This window comes from Jatropha curcas, chromosome 5, assembly GCF_041381405.1.
Source record: "Jatropha curcas cultivar XTBG-Jc1 chromosome 5, XTBG_Jcur_1.0, whole genome shotgun sequence".
Classification (NCBI taxonomy): domain Eukaryota; kingdom Viridiplantae; phylum Streptophyta; class Magnoliopsida; order Malpighiales; family Euphorbiaceae; genus Jatropha; species Jatropha curcas.
This window is the reverse complement of record NC_143155.1, coordinates 16009261-16024818: the sequence shown is the minus strand read 5'-3', so window position 1 is coordinate 16024818 and position 15558 is coordinate 16009261. Positions and strand designations below refer to the sequence as shown.

Genomic DNA, 15558 nt, shown 5'->3' with positions numbered 1-15558 from the left:
TTCTTGTAAATCTCCATTCAAGAACGCTAACTTGACGTCAAATTGATAAATAGGCCATCGCAATTCTGCTGCTAATGTTAGAACAGTTCTTAACGGTTTCAAAGTGAGCTACTGGAGAGAGAGTTTCTTCGAAATCCACACCTTGTTGTTGCGCATACCCTTTTGCCACAAGACGAGCTTTGTACTTCTATATGCTTCCATCTGCTGCAAATTTTGTCTTGAACACCCACTTCAAGTTAATTACATATTTGCCATCTTGTAAGTCAACCATCTCCCGTGTTCCATTCTTCTCAATTGCTTGCATCTCTTTCACAATGGCTTTCTGCCACTCTTCTTTTTTAGCTGCTTCTTCATAACATATAGGGTCTGAAATAGTATGAGCAAAATGATAAGATGCATATATGTCGGCCAAAGATTTATACTTCTTTGGCGGTGTCTCATCTGAAGGTTCTTCAAAAGAAGAGTTGCTATTTGGTGATGCTGAAGTTGACGAGTTTGACAAATTTTGTGTTGCTGTAGAGGCACTAGTAGGTGAACAGGAGTTGACTCTTGTTTTTTCATCTGGAGAAACTTCAATTGGAATCTCTTGCTCCTACTCTTTACCCCAATCCCAACTTACATTTTCATCAAATATTACATCCCTTTTAACTGAAATATTTTCATTAAGAGGGTTATACAATTTATTTGCTTTTGATTGAGTACAATAACCAATGAAAATGCATTTTTCAGATTTTTCATCAAGCTTTCGATGAATTTGAGAATTTATCAAAGCATAAGCAACACACCCAAAGACTCATAAATGACTTACAGATGGTTTCCTTCCATGCCATGCTTCATAAGGAGTTTGATTCCTGATAGCCCTTGTTGGTGAGAGATTTAATAAATAGACAGATGTTGCAACAACTTCTGTCCAAAATTGGTTTGAAAGTCTCATTGCTTGTAATGTGCTTCTTGCCATCTCCACAATAGTTCAATTTTTTCGTTCAGCGATGCCATTTGGTTTTGGAGTGTAAGGAGCTGTTAACTCCCTTTGGATGCCATTTTCTTCACAAAACAGATTGAATTCTTTAGATACGAACTCTCCACCTCTATCTGCGCGAAGAACTTTGATGTGGCAGCCATTTTTGTTCTCCACCATAGCTTTAAACTCTGGAACTTCTCAAAAGTTTCTGACTTGTGTTTTAGAAAGTAACCCAGCTCATGCGACTGTAGTCATCAGTAAATAGTAAGAAATAACGACTCCCACCCAAGGACTCAATTTGCTTTGGCCCATATAAATCTATGCGAATTAGTTCTAGACAATTTGAAGTTCTCCAAGCTTTTCCAACAAGAAAAGGCTTCCTAGTTTGCTTGCCATAAATGCATCCTTCACATAAATTAATTTGAATCAATTTTTGGTAACCCAAAAACCATACCTTTATCACTGAGTAACTTTAGGTCCTTCATATGAAGATGCCCATATCTCAAATGCCATAGCATCGAATCATCTTTTGCACTAGCAGCAAGAGCAAAGTTCTCCATGTTAGAAACATCAAATGGAAACATCTTATTTGAAGTCATGGGAATCTGAACTCTCCGGCCCGATTTCTTATTTGTAATGACACATGTGTTGTCATCAAATAGAATGGAATGCCCTCCAGCCATCAATTGTTCAACACTCAATAAATTATATCCTAAATCAGGCACAAATGGAACATTATTCAATAGCTTTACCTTACCATGACTGGTTTCAACTTTTGCCGTACCTTTTCCTTCAACTTGCATCTCCTTTTGTATTGCCAAGTTACACCTTTACTCTTTGTATCTCATCAAGCTCCTAGAATAAGGATTTAGTGCCTGTCATATGGTTCGAGTAGCCACTATCAACGAACCACAAATCACTTGGTTTCAGGTTAGTATCAATACAAGCCGTAAAAAGCCTTTCTTCTTCTTCTTCTTCTTCTTTTTCATTTTCTGTTGCAAAGTTCATCTGCTGATCTTTATACCAACAATCAGTTTTTATACGCCCATATCCTTTGCAATGGTAACATTGAATGCCATTCCTCATGTTACTTTGCTCATTAAACTGCCTTTGTCCATCATTTCTCCCTCTACCTCTACTATTACCACGACCATGACTACCGCAAAATCCTCCTCTTCCTCGACCTCTACTTGTTGAACGAACATTTTTCACTTGTTGGTGGCTATCTACTTCACTTGAAGTGCCTTTTCTTCATTCTTTTCTAATGATCTATTGATTCTAGACTCGTGAGCTTGAAGAGAGCCCATTAGTTCATCAACAGAGAGTACTGATAGATCCTTAGCTTATTCTATAGCAGCTGACAGTGATTTTCGCAAGTGTATGAAATCACAACAAGTAACATAGAATGAGTAGAGCATCCACAGGGATTGTATACCAAGTACCAAAATTATGTTAACTTACTATTATTTAAACGACAGTTTAGGGAAATTATTTTAAGAACTAAATTCAACAAATAAAAGATAATAAAAAGAAATCAAGTAAGTAGTTTTTGATTAAAAGAAATCAAGGGATTTTGACTTCACTTAAATTTATCTAATTTATTTTATTAGTTCATTAATCAATTTTAATTGTTCAAGTAGGGGAAACAACCCTAAAATCACTAGCAAGCTCTCCCGATGTATTGTTAGCTATTTTAACCCGGTCTAATTACCTATCTTCCAATAGCGAAATCAAACATGAATTAAATCATTAAGTTTTATGGTTTGTTTATGAATTCATAACCTAAGGTCATTAAATTATGAAAACTCCCCATGAGTCAAACCATATAGCTTTCGCATCAAGTTATTATTCTCATGTAATTTATTACCCTATTCATATCAAAACCCTTCTCCCGATAGTGATTAATGAAATAAATCAATCCAGGGGAGAAACTCTGCCTGGAAGCATTAAGTTCAGTAATAAATTATATCATAAACAAGGAAAAGCAAATCTAATATTATAAACTGGAATCAAAATTAAGGTACATCAAATCCCTAGTATGAGAGTTTTAGTTCAACATAGTAATTAAATAAAACTCAATTACACTTGTAAATATTCTCATAATCAACATGAATATTGAAAACAAAACAAGAAAAGAGTTTAGAAATAAAAACTAGTAAATGATTGGCTTGGGCAGCTTCCTTGAATCTTGACACAAATCTTGAATGCTTGAAGTCTTGGAGAGAGAGAGAAAACAATAGAACAAAAGATGGAATATACAATGAATGGCTCTCCTCTTTATATAGACTTCCTGGGTTTGTTTAGGAAATAGACTCCTTGTTAAGTAAGAAATCCTTTTGGAGATAGGCAACTATTTAGGCTTTGGATTTCTTCTCAATTAGGACTTTTCCATTTGCCTAAATAGGATTAGATCTTGATTTGTACATCAGGAAAGTATCTGAGGTGGGCCCATGTAAGTTATAGAGACTAGCTGGCATTCTCGACTTAAGATAGCACTTAATTTGCAACACGGGCGTGCTGTTTTGCACAGTCTGGGCGTGCTGGAGCCTGAGTTCTAAGGATGGTTCAGCACGGGTCGTGCTCAGCGGCACGTCTAGAGAAGAATCTGTGGCACGGGCGTGCCCTATAGCACGGTTAGGGCGTGCTAGGCTCTGAGTCTCCAGGATGAAATGCATCACGGGCGTGCTTGCTTTGTGTTGATGTCCTCTTTAGGCACGGGCGTGCCAGATAGCATGGTCTGGGCGTGCTAGAGTCTGAGTCTCCACTTGATTTTGCTTGAGTCCAGCATGGGCGTGCTAATGTGCATGGGCAAGGCGTGCTAGAGCTTGAGTGTTTTGCTTTATTTTGCTCTTTTCTGTGCCAAAAACCCTACAAATTTCCTTTAACATCAAGTGGATTATGATTCAAGGAAGCTTTACACAAAAGCATAGATAAAATTGGAAATAAAAAGCTAAATAAGTAATAAAAATGCTAAAAATTCTAATAAGAACTATATTAAAAATACTATAAAAATAACACCATCAAAAATTCCCCAAACTTAAACTGTTGCTTGTCCTCAAGCAATAAAGCTAAAGACTAAAGAAAATTTACAAGCTAAACAAACTAATAAAGCTAGCTTAATATGGTTGGAGATAATTATTCACAATTTCAAGAGTATAAAAAAAATCATTAACATGAGAATAATTCAAGTGTTCCCTATTTCCAAAAACACATTCCTTTATTTAATCATAAGTTAATAAAATTTCAACACCAATAATTTATTCAATCTATGACAAATAGAATATGAATTTCTACAAAAAGTATTTAACCTTTAAATAAGATGTTTAACAATATAAGTTCAACATTCCCATAGGCAAAAATAGTCTTCCCTTCTCGACAATTGAAATGTATATAATTAAAAAGATCAAAAGGTCTTTATTTAGGTTGTAATGGGGTTTTAGGGATATAACCTTAGCTAACAAAGAAAAGGATAACATGGTAGAAAAAAGTGAAAAGAATGCATAACATCAAGATTTTCATTTGTATTAAAAACAAAAATTTTTATTTGTAAAGGGAGATTAACTTGAAGTTCTTCACTAGCTCAAAATTGGAGATACTTTTGGCAAGGTCTCTGCATAGCACTTTTGATAATTTCTTCCTTGCTTTAATTCCCTAAACTTGAATTGTTGATTGTTTGCTTTTTTTATGGGGTATTTCTCTTTGAGTTTTTCTATTTGCTTCACTTGCTAGTATTAATGGAATTTTCTCCTTTTGTTGCTATGTTTTAATAAAACTCAAATCCTTCAATTATACATTATTGCACTCTAGGTAAGATTTGAATTTGGTTTAATGGCTATGTTTAATAAGGGTGAACAAGAAAATTTTATGGTTTATAGGCTTCGAATTGGTTGCAAATGTCATACTTTAACTTAGGTGGCCTAGGCTGAATAAGGGGTTCAACAAAGAATGCGTAAATCATCTCTTTCTAAATGTAAGCATTTAAAATTTTGTCTCAAAGAAAATTCTAATTTGTTCTAGGAATGCCAAGATTAAATAAATTTTGATTAAAACACATCTATATATCATAGAATTCATAAAAGATTTAATGTTTACAATCTTAGAAACAAATAGTTAAACCGAGGAATTATGTTAAGTCAAAAGTTAAAATTTAAGCTAAAAATAATTAATTTCGAAGAACAACTAAATTCACTGCAAGTTAATGAGTTATGATAATTTTTAAACTTGCTCATAATTATTCCAACCATATTAGACTGATGAAACAGAAAAAATAAAAATTTTAACTAAAATTTCCTTTTCCCCAACTTAATTTAGTACATTATCCTCAATGAGCTTTAAAGTAATTCCCTAAACTTATCATATTAGCAATAATGTAAAAGAATAAGAAAGTGTAGGAATCATTACCATCATTGTATTAAAAAATACAATAAGATTGAAGGAAAAGATAGGGAAGTAGGCAGATGTTGGAAATTAACAAAGCTATAAAATAGAAAAAACACTAAAAACAAGAAGATATAATATCCAAAATACTTAATACACATAAAGAGGAAAATTAATTCAAAATAGAAAACGAATGAAAAAGAACTAAAAATAATCAATATTCAGGTGGTGGAGGTGGATGTGGCTGCAATAATTGAATCACGGTTTGGAGTTGACTAGCAATTCCCTGATATTGGCCTTGCATGGTGTCTATACGAGAGTCGAGGCTCCCATGCATAATCTCTATGGACTGGAAACGATCAGCAATCATGGATTCCATTCCATTAAGGCAAGTATCAAACATGTCCATTTGGGACATCATACGTGCAAGAACTTCATCGTTGGACAAGTTAGAGGCTCCTTGAAAAGAAGGACCAGCTCCAGAAGAAGTACCAAAACCAGGGAAAGGAGTCTGATTACCTTCCTCCATATTAGTGTCACCAGCATCCTCAGCCTCCTCATCATCAGAACTCTCTTCTCGAGTGCCCACAATATGGTACGAATCTCCTACCTTTTCCACCAACTTTATATGTATCATGACATCTAAGACTAGCTTAGTGCCCTTTCCTCCTTCCACACTATTATAAACTGGCCTAGTGGGGTTCCAAACTCTTAAATACGCAGCAATTCAAGTTACAAAACACCCCATCATAATAGCCCCTTTATCTGCTCGTGCCACTCTAGCCCATCATAGGCATAGCCAATAGCCAACATTCAACAAAATGCCCTGATCGATCGCCCATAGAAAATATAATTCATTTCGACTCAACACCCCGTCACTCTCACTTCGACCAAAAATAGTATTGGCTAAGAATTTATGAATATACCTCAAGGCTGTGTTTCTTAATTTTGATGCTTTCGAAAACCTAGGATTATAGTTATTTTCTCCAGTGAGATCGATCTATGTACTGCAATCCATAAAATCCGTCGGTATTTGATTATGGGCATTTTGAATGGGAAAGCCAAAGATGTGACTAATCTCATTAACTGAACGTTCAAAATTTCTCCCAAAAAGTCTGAATTTAATTTTGCTAGGGAAATTAACAGGCAACAGACGAATAAGAGAAGAATATGAACTCAAAAACTTTAAAGTTAGAGGTGCATAAACAAGGTCTTTCTTTGCAATAAACTATTCCCACCCAATACGCCTAAAGGGTTCTAAAACAACATCCCTAAGCCCTACTTGTGCTAGTGCAGATGCATCAATAAACCGATTTGGCAAAATAGGGCCAAGAGAGAGTTTGTTGTACCTTTCTTGTTGTTTCCGTGAGTTGATCTCAAATGGAGGAGGAGTCGAAGCTGTGGGAGGTGGAACAGGTGGAGGAGAAACAATTGAAGACCGAGCGATTGGCCTATTTCTTACTGCCATTGACAGTGCAGGTCTGCTGCATTTGTATCATGGAGGCATGGTAAAGGAAAAGGAGAAGAAAAATGGTGTTGTTTGGCTTCTGGGTTGAGAGAAAAATGAAGGAGAAGGGGAGGCGACTAGGGCGTGCCAAAAAGAAAAGAGAAGAAGTGATGGTGATTAAGGGGTGCGCTTTCAATAGAGGCGCATTTAATACGCAGATCTGAACGTGGCACGGCCATGCTAATCAGCACGGTCACGACGTGCTTGCTGCTGACTCTTTGAGGCGGTGGCGGGCACGGGTGTGTTATTTGGCACGGCTGGGGCTTGCGCGCCTCTGTTCTATAAAAGAAAATTTTGGCTTACCTGGCACGGGCGTGCGGCTTGGCATGGCTGGGGCGTGCGCGCCTCTGACTTGCAAGAGCAATGTTAACTACACTGGCGTGTTATTTGGCACGGCTGGGGTGTGCAAACTGCAGGAATCTTATCTTACCTTAGCACAGGTGTGCTAATTAGCACGGTCTAGGCGTGCTCGACTCTGACTTTCAAGCTAAACTCCACTTTCCTGGCATGGTCGTGCTAATTGGCATGGTTAGGGCGTGCTAGCCTCGGACCTTTAAGAGTAATTTCCACCTTTTTGAAGCACGGCTGTGCTGATGAGCACGGCTAGGGCGTGTTAGATTCTGTTCCTCAACCTGTACCTGAAAGAACTTGACTGAAACAGAAGAACAATCATGGAGAAAATTTGGGAAAACTATAACAAAAATACCAAAAAATAAATTGAAATAAGAAGGTTCGGGAAAATAATATGGGTTATCTCCCACAAGCGCTTTTGTTTAACATCATTAATCTCGATGCACTAAACCTGATTTAGGCTAAGGAAGACTGGTGGTGTTTTTGACTGGATCAAAGTCTCCATTTTGGTAAACCTTTAGGTGTTGAGCATTGACTTTGAAACTTTGGTCACCATCCATTATTTCAATGGCTCCATGTGGAAAAATTTCTTTGATCGTGAATGGGCCAGATCATCTAGAGTGCAATTTACCTGGAAAAAGACAGAGTTTTGAGTTATAGAGCAATACCTGTTGACCTACCTTTAGATTCCTTAGGATAATGTGCTTACCATGCCATTGTTTGGTGCGGTCTTTATAGATTTTGGCATTCTCATAAGCATGAAGTTGCATTTCATCCATCATATTCAATTGAAGCAACCTTTTTTGGCTAAGTTCCTTAGCATTAAAGTTAAGAAAATGGATTGCTCAATATGCCTTGTGCTCTAACTTAATAGGGAGGTGACAAGCCTTACCGTAGACCATTCGATATGGAGACATACTAATTGGTGTTTTAAATGCAGTTCTATAAGCCCAAAGAGCGTCATCGAGCTTTTTGGACCAGTGCTTCCTTGATTGGCCAACCATGGTCTCCAGTATCTTCTTGATTTTCCTATTAGTGACTTCCACTTGTTTGAGAGTGATATGGGGTACCTACACGATGAGTAACACCATATTTTGAAAGAAGGGAATCTAAGTACTTGTTGTAAAAGTGCTTACCTCCGTCTGTGATTATTGCTGTTGGAGTACCATGACATGTGAAAATATATTTCTTGATGAAGTTCATCACACTCTTGGCATCATTATTGGGGAGGGCAACAGCTTCCACCCATTTCGAGACATAATCCACCGCTACTAGAATGTATTGGTTGGAATAAGATGATGGGAATGGCCCCATGAAATCTAAGCCCCAAACATCAAAGATCTCCACTTCAGGGATATTGTTTAATGGCATCTCATGGTGCTTAGAGATATTACCTAACCTTTGACAACAATCACAAAGGCGCACAAAGTTAAAAGCATCCTTAAATAAGTTAGGCCAATATAAACTGCTTTCTAAAATGCGTGCTGCCGTCTTGCTTGCTCCAAAGTGTCCTCCGCATTCCATTGAATGACAGAATCGAAGGACACCTTACATTTTCTCTTCTGGTATGCATCATCGAAAAAACTGGTCACTACAATACTTGAACAAAAAGGGCTCCTCCCAATAGTAATATTTAAAATCATGAAAAAATTTTTTCTTTTATTGATAAGAAAGATTGGGTGGAGTAATTTTGCAAGCAAGGTAGTTAACTATATCAGCATACCATGGAGCTTGTGCTTTAGTTAGAAGAAGAAGATGTTCATGGGGGAATTCTTGATTGATTTGCAATTCTGCTTGCTTTTCTTTCCCCCAACTCAAACCTGGATAAATGATCTGCTACAAGGTTTTCAATTCCTTTTTTATCACGAATCTCAAAATTGAATTCCTGTAAGAGAAGAACCCAACGAATTAGTCTAGGTTTTTTATCTTTCTTCTCCAATAAATACTTAATAGCAGAGCAATCAATGTACACTATTATTTTAGCTCCAATCAAATAAGCCCTAAATTTATCAAAAGCAAAAATAATAGCTAGAAGTTCTTTTTCAATTGTGCATCATTCAATGTGCGACTAGCATAATAAATGACATGCAATTTCTTTTCCTTTCTTTGCCCAAGAACAGCTCCAATAGCATGATCACTAGCATCACACATAAGTTCAAAGGGAAGACTCCAATCTGGTGTAGTAATGATAGGTGCTGAAATCAACTCTTTCTTTAACCTGGCAAAAGTAGTAAAAATGATAGGTGCTGAAATCAACTCTTTCTTTAACCTGGCAAAAGTAGTAAAACACTCTTTGTCAAAATTAAAAGGAACATCTTTAACTAATAAATTATAAAGAAGTTTTGTGATTTTAGAGAAATCCTTGATAAATCTCCAATAAAATCCTGCATGGCCAAGAAAGCTTCTTATTCCTTTTACTGAATTTGGAGGAGGTAGTTTTTCAATTAGCTCTATCTTGGCTTTATCTACTTCAATCCCTTTTTGTGAGATTTTATGCCCTAAAACAATACCTTGACTAAGCATAAAATGACATTTTTCCCAATTCAAAACAAGGTTAGTGTCCTCACATCGCTGCATTACTAAAGAGAGGTTATAAAGACAAGAATCAAAAGAAGAACCAAACACAGAAAAGTCATTTATAAATATTTCAATGAACTTCTTAACCATATCAGAAAATATAGACATCATGCATCTTTGAAAAGTTGCAGGAGCATTACACAACCCAAAAGGCATTCTCCTATAAGTGAAAGTACCATAAGGGCAAGTGAAAGTGGTTTTCTCTTGATCCTCGGGAGCAATGGGTATTTGAAAATACCCTGAATAACCATCTAAAAAGCAATAATAGGGATAACTTGCAAGTCCTTTAAGCATTTGATCAATAAATGGTAAAGGAAAGTGATCTTTGCGTGTTGCCTTATTCAATTTCCTATAACACACACGCCAACCCGTGACAGTTCTAGTAGGAATTAAATCATTATTCTTGTTAGAGACAACTGTCATACCTCCTTTCTTTGGGATAACTTAAACAAGACTTACCCAACTGCTATCGAAAATTGAATAGATAATGCCAACATCCAAAAGTTTTATGATCTTTGCTTTGATTACCTCTTTCATATTTGGGTTCAATCTTCTTTGATGTTCAATTGACGGTTTGTAGTCTTCTTCCATTAAGATCTTGTGCATGCAAATACTTGGACATATTCCCTGCAAATTCGAAATTGACCAACCTAGGGCTTTCTTATGTTTTCGAAGAACCTGCAACAATTTTTCCTCTTGATCAAGTGTTAAGTGCGAAGAAATAATAATAGGGAAAGAATTGTTCTCACCTAAGAATGCATGTTTTAAATAAGATGGAAGCTGTTTCAGTTCTTGCTTTGGTGATTTACTTTCTTTCTCATCTATGATGCTTTTATTATTAATGTTATTTTTATCTTTAATATGTAAGTTGTCCTTTACACATTCATCAACAACATCAATCCTAAAACAGTCATTATAATCCATGGTGTAACAGACTAATTTTCTTTTAGTGTCGGTAATAGTGATTTACCGGTCTATGAATAGTACCATCGGTCCGGGACTTGGTATTATTTTAGTCCGAAAAAATTACTATGCATATTTACTATTTTATTTACTATTTTTGGAGCATGTTTGCATGATTTAGGCGGGTAGAAAATATTTAATGAATATTATTGGAGAGTTTATGTATTAAATGCATAATATTTCTAGTGTGGTATATTAAGAAATAAATGAGGAATTATTTTAGTGGAGTTAATTTAATTAATTGGTGGAGTTAAATAAGAAGTAGAAGAGAATTATTTGAGGAATATTTAGAGCCATTGGGTGAAATAACTTAGGACTTGATCTTAGCCACACATTTGGCATGAAATTTGGAAGTCAAATTTGACTTTGGCACCTTAAAGTAACACCACAACACTTTTTCTTTCTTCTCTTCTCCTTCTCCACGCCATTTCCATCTCCTTCCTTCTTCTTTCATTTTCTTCATTTTCTTACCTCCAAATTTACCACCAAACTACCTAATTAAACCATAGAATAGGACTTAATTCTTAAGAATTAAGTAGTAGAAGTTGAGATTGGTGATTAAAAGCAAAGAGAAGTGAAGTTACCATTGAAGCAAGTAGTTGTGGTTTTTGAGTTTTGTGAATTGTTAAGTAGAATTCATGGTTTAGACATGTTATTGATGCATTAAATCATGCTCCAACTATTTCTTTTGTCAAGTTTGCTTTTAATGTTGATTTCTCATACTTTGAAGAGGTTGGAGAACTATCCTCAAAGGGTAAAGAGAAAGCCAAGGAGTAAGGCTTACCAAGCTTGTTCAAACTTGTTAATAAGGTTAGTGCAATAATACTTTCACTTGTTTAAGTTGTTTTTACATGATTAGGGTTTTGAATATATTTTGGGAACTTTGTATGTTTTGGTTAAATTGATGAATTTTAATGTGAGATATGTTCTGCCGTGGGCTTGGAACTCATTTTCGACCCCTTTATACTTTCCATCTATTTCTGACTTCTTCATGAAAGTTATAGCTCTATTTCTCAGCTTTCCAAAACATATTTTTATGTCTAATTCCAATACTTTTAGCTCAACTTATGATTTAAATACCAAAACTGGTTCTGTTATGGTGTCTTACCTGTATATCCGAAATGATTGTCCATTTTGACCACTCAAATGTCAAAATAACGTCTTATGTTCTTCATAAAAGTTGTAGCTTTACTTCTTATATTTCCAAACCATCCTCTTGTATCCAATTTGGAGATACATACCTCAACTTATGGCTGAAACACCCAAACTGACTCTGTTGTGATGGGCTACAGGCATCACTAAATTGAGTGCCCATTTTGACCACTATAATGACAAGATTAGGTTCTGAGTTCTTCATAAAAGTTGTTTCCTTGTGTCTTGAGACTTCTCTCATTCTAGATTGGTTTCATTTGAGTGTTTGGTTAAGTAGGAATTTAAGAAACATTGGACTTGGTTCTGCTGAATCAGGTCTGATCTGTTGGTTTGTGTTCCTAGCTTTTGTTTGCTATTTTACCATTTGATCTGGGCTGTGGTCCCTTCTGAACATTTGTATCATTTTGTCTTAGCTTTCCAATTAATCTAATTTCATTCAATTTGGAGGCCCATAACTCCAGTAATGTTGTAAAAACCCAACAAAGGGCAAGTTTATGAAAATGCTGAAAAGTTCTTGATTTATGTACTTTTATACTATATTAAGTATATATATATCTATAGTGTTTTGAGTAAACATTTTGAACTGATGAGTATTAAGAAATGAAGAGGTTTTGATTAAGAATTATTGCTTTTGTGAAAGAATGATTTTGATTTGGGCTCTACTATGCATGATTGAGACGTGATATGATGAGATGGATTTTGTTATTGTGAAGCTATGATCATATGCTAGGGTTATCAGCCCTTATAAATAGGCGGACACGCTTATTTGTGTGATGGGGTGGTGCTTTCATAGGCCACGGTGGTGCTTTCATAGGCCACGATTGTGTGATGGGGGTGGTGCTTTCATAGGCCACGAGTATGTGATGGGGGTGGCGCTAATATAGGTCACGATCAAATCTGCTTATGTTCATTCTGCATGAGTACGAGCCTTAACAAAAAAAAAAAAAATGAAATTTTATTGTTGCTATAAAAGAATGAAGACATATTTGTATTTATAATCTTCTCATTGCTTTCAAAGTATTTGAATTAAATGAATGCGATTTCGGTATTTATATAGTTGAGTAATTTAAGTTTTGCCTTGGCTATTCTTGTTAATTAAATTGTTGGTTATTTAGCACCACTGAGTCTTCCACTTAGCGCGTTGATTTTTATCACGCGCAGGTTAGGAGCAGAGGGTGTTCTTCAAGACCATAGGAGTAGCATCAGAGTAGATATCACATTTTGGGTCGGATGTTTTGTAAATGGTGATTTTTGGCATGTATATAAATATTGTGTTGTGAAGGTTGGATAGAATAAGTTTATAATGTATTAAGAGTTATGATTATTTAAGGAAATAACATCTTATTATATTTTTGGTGTATGATGATTATAGATTCCTTGCAAAGAATGTGTTTCAAATATTATGCATATGTTGATGGATATTTTGAAGTGCTTGTGGTATGTTGTGTTGAATTGGAGTTTTGGGGGTTTGGAGAAAATTGGAAGTGTGTATATTTTCTTTGTGTGGCAAGTTAATTTTTAGGGGAAACTCTTGCGAAATTTTCGTAGGAATTTCCTTAAACATTATTTTTGTAAAAAAAAAAAATTTAATCACTTGCCTCCTTATGAAAATGTAATCACTTCTAATTTGTGATTTAGCTTTAATAAGTGACATAAGACGGTGCTCCGGAACTGATTGTGGCATCCGCCGTCTGGTTCTCTGGGATTGTCCGGTGGGTGTTACACATGGGAAGTTTACAAGATTTAAGAACATCAAACACAACCTCCTCTTGACGTACCCTCAAGGTTAACTTACCTTCATACACACCAATCAATGCTTTGCAATTGCAAGAAAGGGCCTTCCAAGGATTAAGGTTCCTTCTCTATCTTCATCAATGTCCAGAATAACAAAATCAATAGGAAAGATGAATTTATCTACCTTGATGAGCACATCTTCTACAATTCCTCTTGGATATTTGATTTATCGATCGATCTGCCAACTGTAGAGACATCCTTGTTGATTTTAGCTCTCCCATCCCTAGCATCTTAAAAACTTCATAAGACATTAGATTAATGCTAGCACCTAAATCTGCTAATGCTTTTTCAAAATCAAGATTTCCAATATTACAAGGGATAGAAAAACTTCCTGGATCTTTCAATTTTGGAGGTAATTTATTTTGAATAATTGCACTACACTCCTCTATCAACATTACCATTCCTTGATCATCAATCTTCCTTTTCTTGCTCAGGATCTCTTTTAAGAATTTTGCATAGCTGGTCATTTGAGCAAGGGCTTCAACAAAAGGTATGTTGATTTGAAGCTTTTTGAAGACATCAAGAAACTTGAGGAAACTATTGTCATCTTATGTTTTCTTTAACCTTTGTGGGCAAGGGACAGGTGGAACATAAGGTTTTACTTCCTCTTTCTCTTATAAGTCAATGATAGGTATCTTTTTCTACTCTTCCTTCTCCTTCTCTGCCCTGGTTGGTTCCTCCAACTATTTGCCACTCCTCAAGGTGATGGCTTGTACCTATTCTTTAGGATTTTTTTTAATATTACTAGGTAACGTACCTTGGGGTCGAGAGCCCATCATGTTTGCAAACTGTCTTAGTTGAATCTCCAAGTTCCTTATCGCAGCTTATTGGATTTTGTTGTTTTCTTGCGTTTTGTTCATGAAGTCCATGTACGATTTAGAGAGGGCAGTGAGGAGATCATCATGAGACTTTTTCTCTTGAGGTAGAAAACCTGGTGGTGCGTTCAAAGCATTATTTGGATTCCCATACGAAAGATTAGGGTGATTCATCAACCTGTTATCATAAGAGTTAGAGTATGGGTAATTTTTCCTTCCTTGGTTCATCACATAATTGACCTGTTCCAAAGTTTGTGGATTTAAAGAATCTAACATGCATTCTCCAATCCCATGCTATCCATTACACCTGTCACAAGCTTGCACAGTAGAATTTACCAAGTTAGTAGTCAATAAGTCCAACTTCCTTACCTTGGCATTAAGTGCTGTAATGGCATCAATCTCATAAACTCCTGTCTTCTTCCTTTCGGAGTTACTTTGACAATGACTATTGCTTGCCATCTCTTCTATCAAGTCATATGCCTCATCAATTTCTTTTCTTTCAAAAGATCCACCTGCAGCTGCATCTAGAGTATTCTTAATGTTAGGAGATAATGCATTATAAAAAGTTTGCACCTGTAACCACTTAGGCAAGCTATGACGTGGGCACTTTCTCAATAAGTCCTTAAATCTCTCCCAAGCTTTATACAAACTTTCTTGATCATGATGGACAAATGTCATTATCTCATTGCGCAGTTTTGTGTTTTTTGAAGATAGAAAGAATTTTGCCAAAAATTTCTAAGCTAATTCCTCCCATGTTGTAAAACTTCCAGCAGGGCACGATTGTAACCAAGATCGTGCTTTGTCCCTAAGAGTGAAAGGAAAGAGTTTTAATTTTATGAGATCCTCAGAAACTCCATTTTGTTTGAATGTATCGCAAATCTCTAGGAAATTTATGATATGGGCATTAGGATCTTCACTAGGTAAACAACAATTTAGGGAAATTATTTTAAGAACTAAATTCAACAAATAAAAGATAATAAAAAGAAATCAAGTAAGCAATTTTTGATTAAAAGAAATCAAGGATTAAAAACTCCTAGGGATTTTAACTTCATTTAATTCTA

General features: G+C 35.7%; 1 non-coding gene and 1 pseudogene across 1 annotated transcript; one reads left to right on the top strand and one right to left on the bottom strand.

The window, feature by feature from the left end:
• LOC149496277 (uncharacterized) overlaps positions 1 to 14956 on the bottom strand; it is a 99058-nt pseudogene extending 84102 nt beyond the window's left edge.
• A 130-nt stretch (positions 14957 to 15086) lies between these two features.
• Positions 15087 to 15193, top strand: LOC119370579 (small nucleolar RNA R71). The gene has a single exon (XR_005178112.1). It is a non-coding gene; the product is annotated as a small nucleolar RNA R71 (small nucleolar RNA).
• Positions 15194 to 15558: the final 365 nt, after the last annotated feature.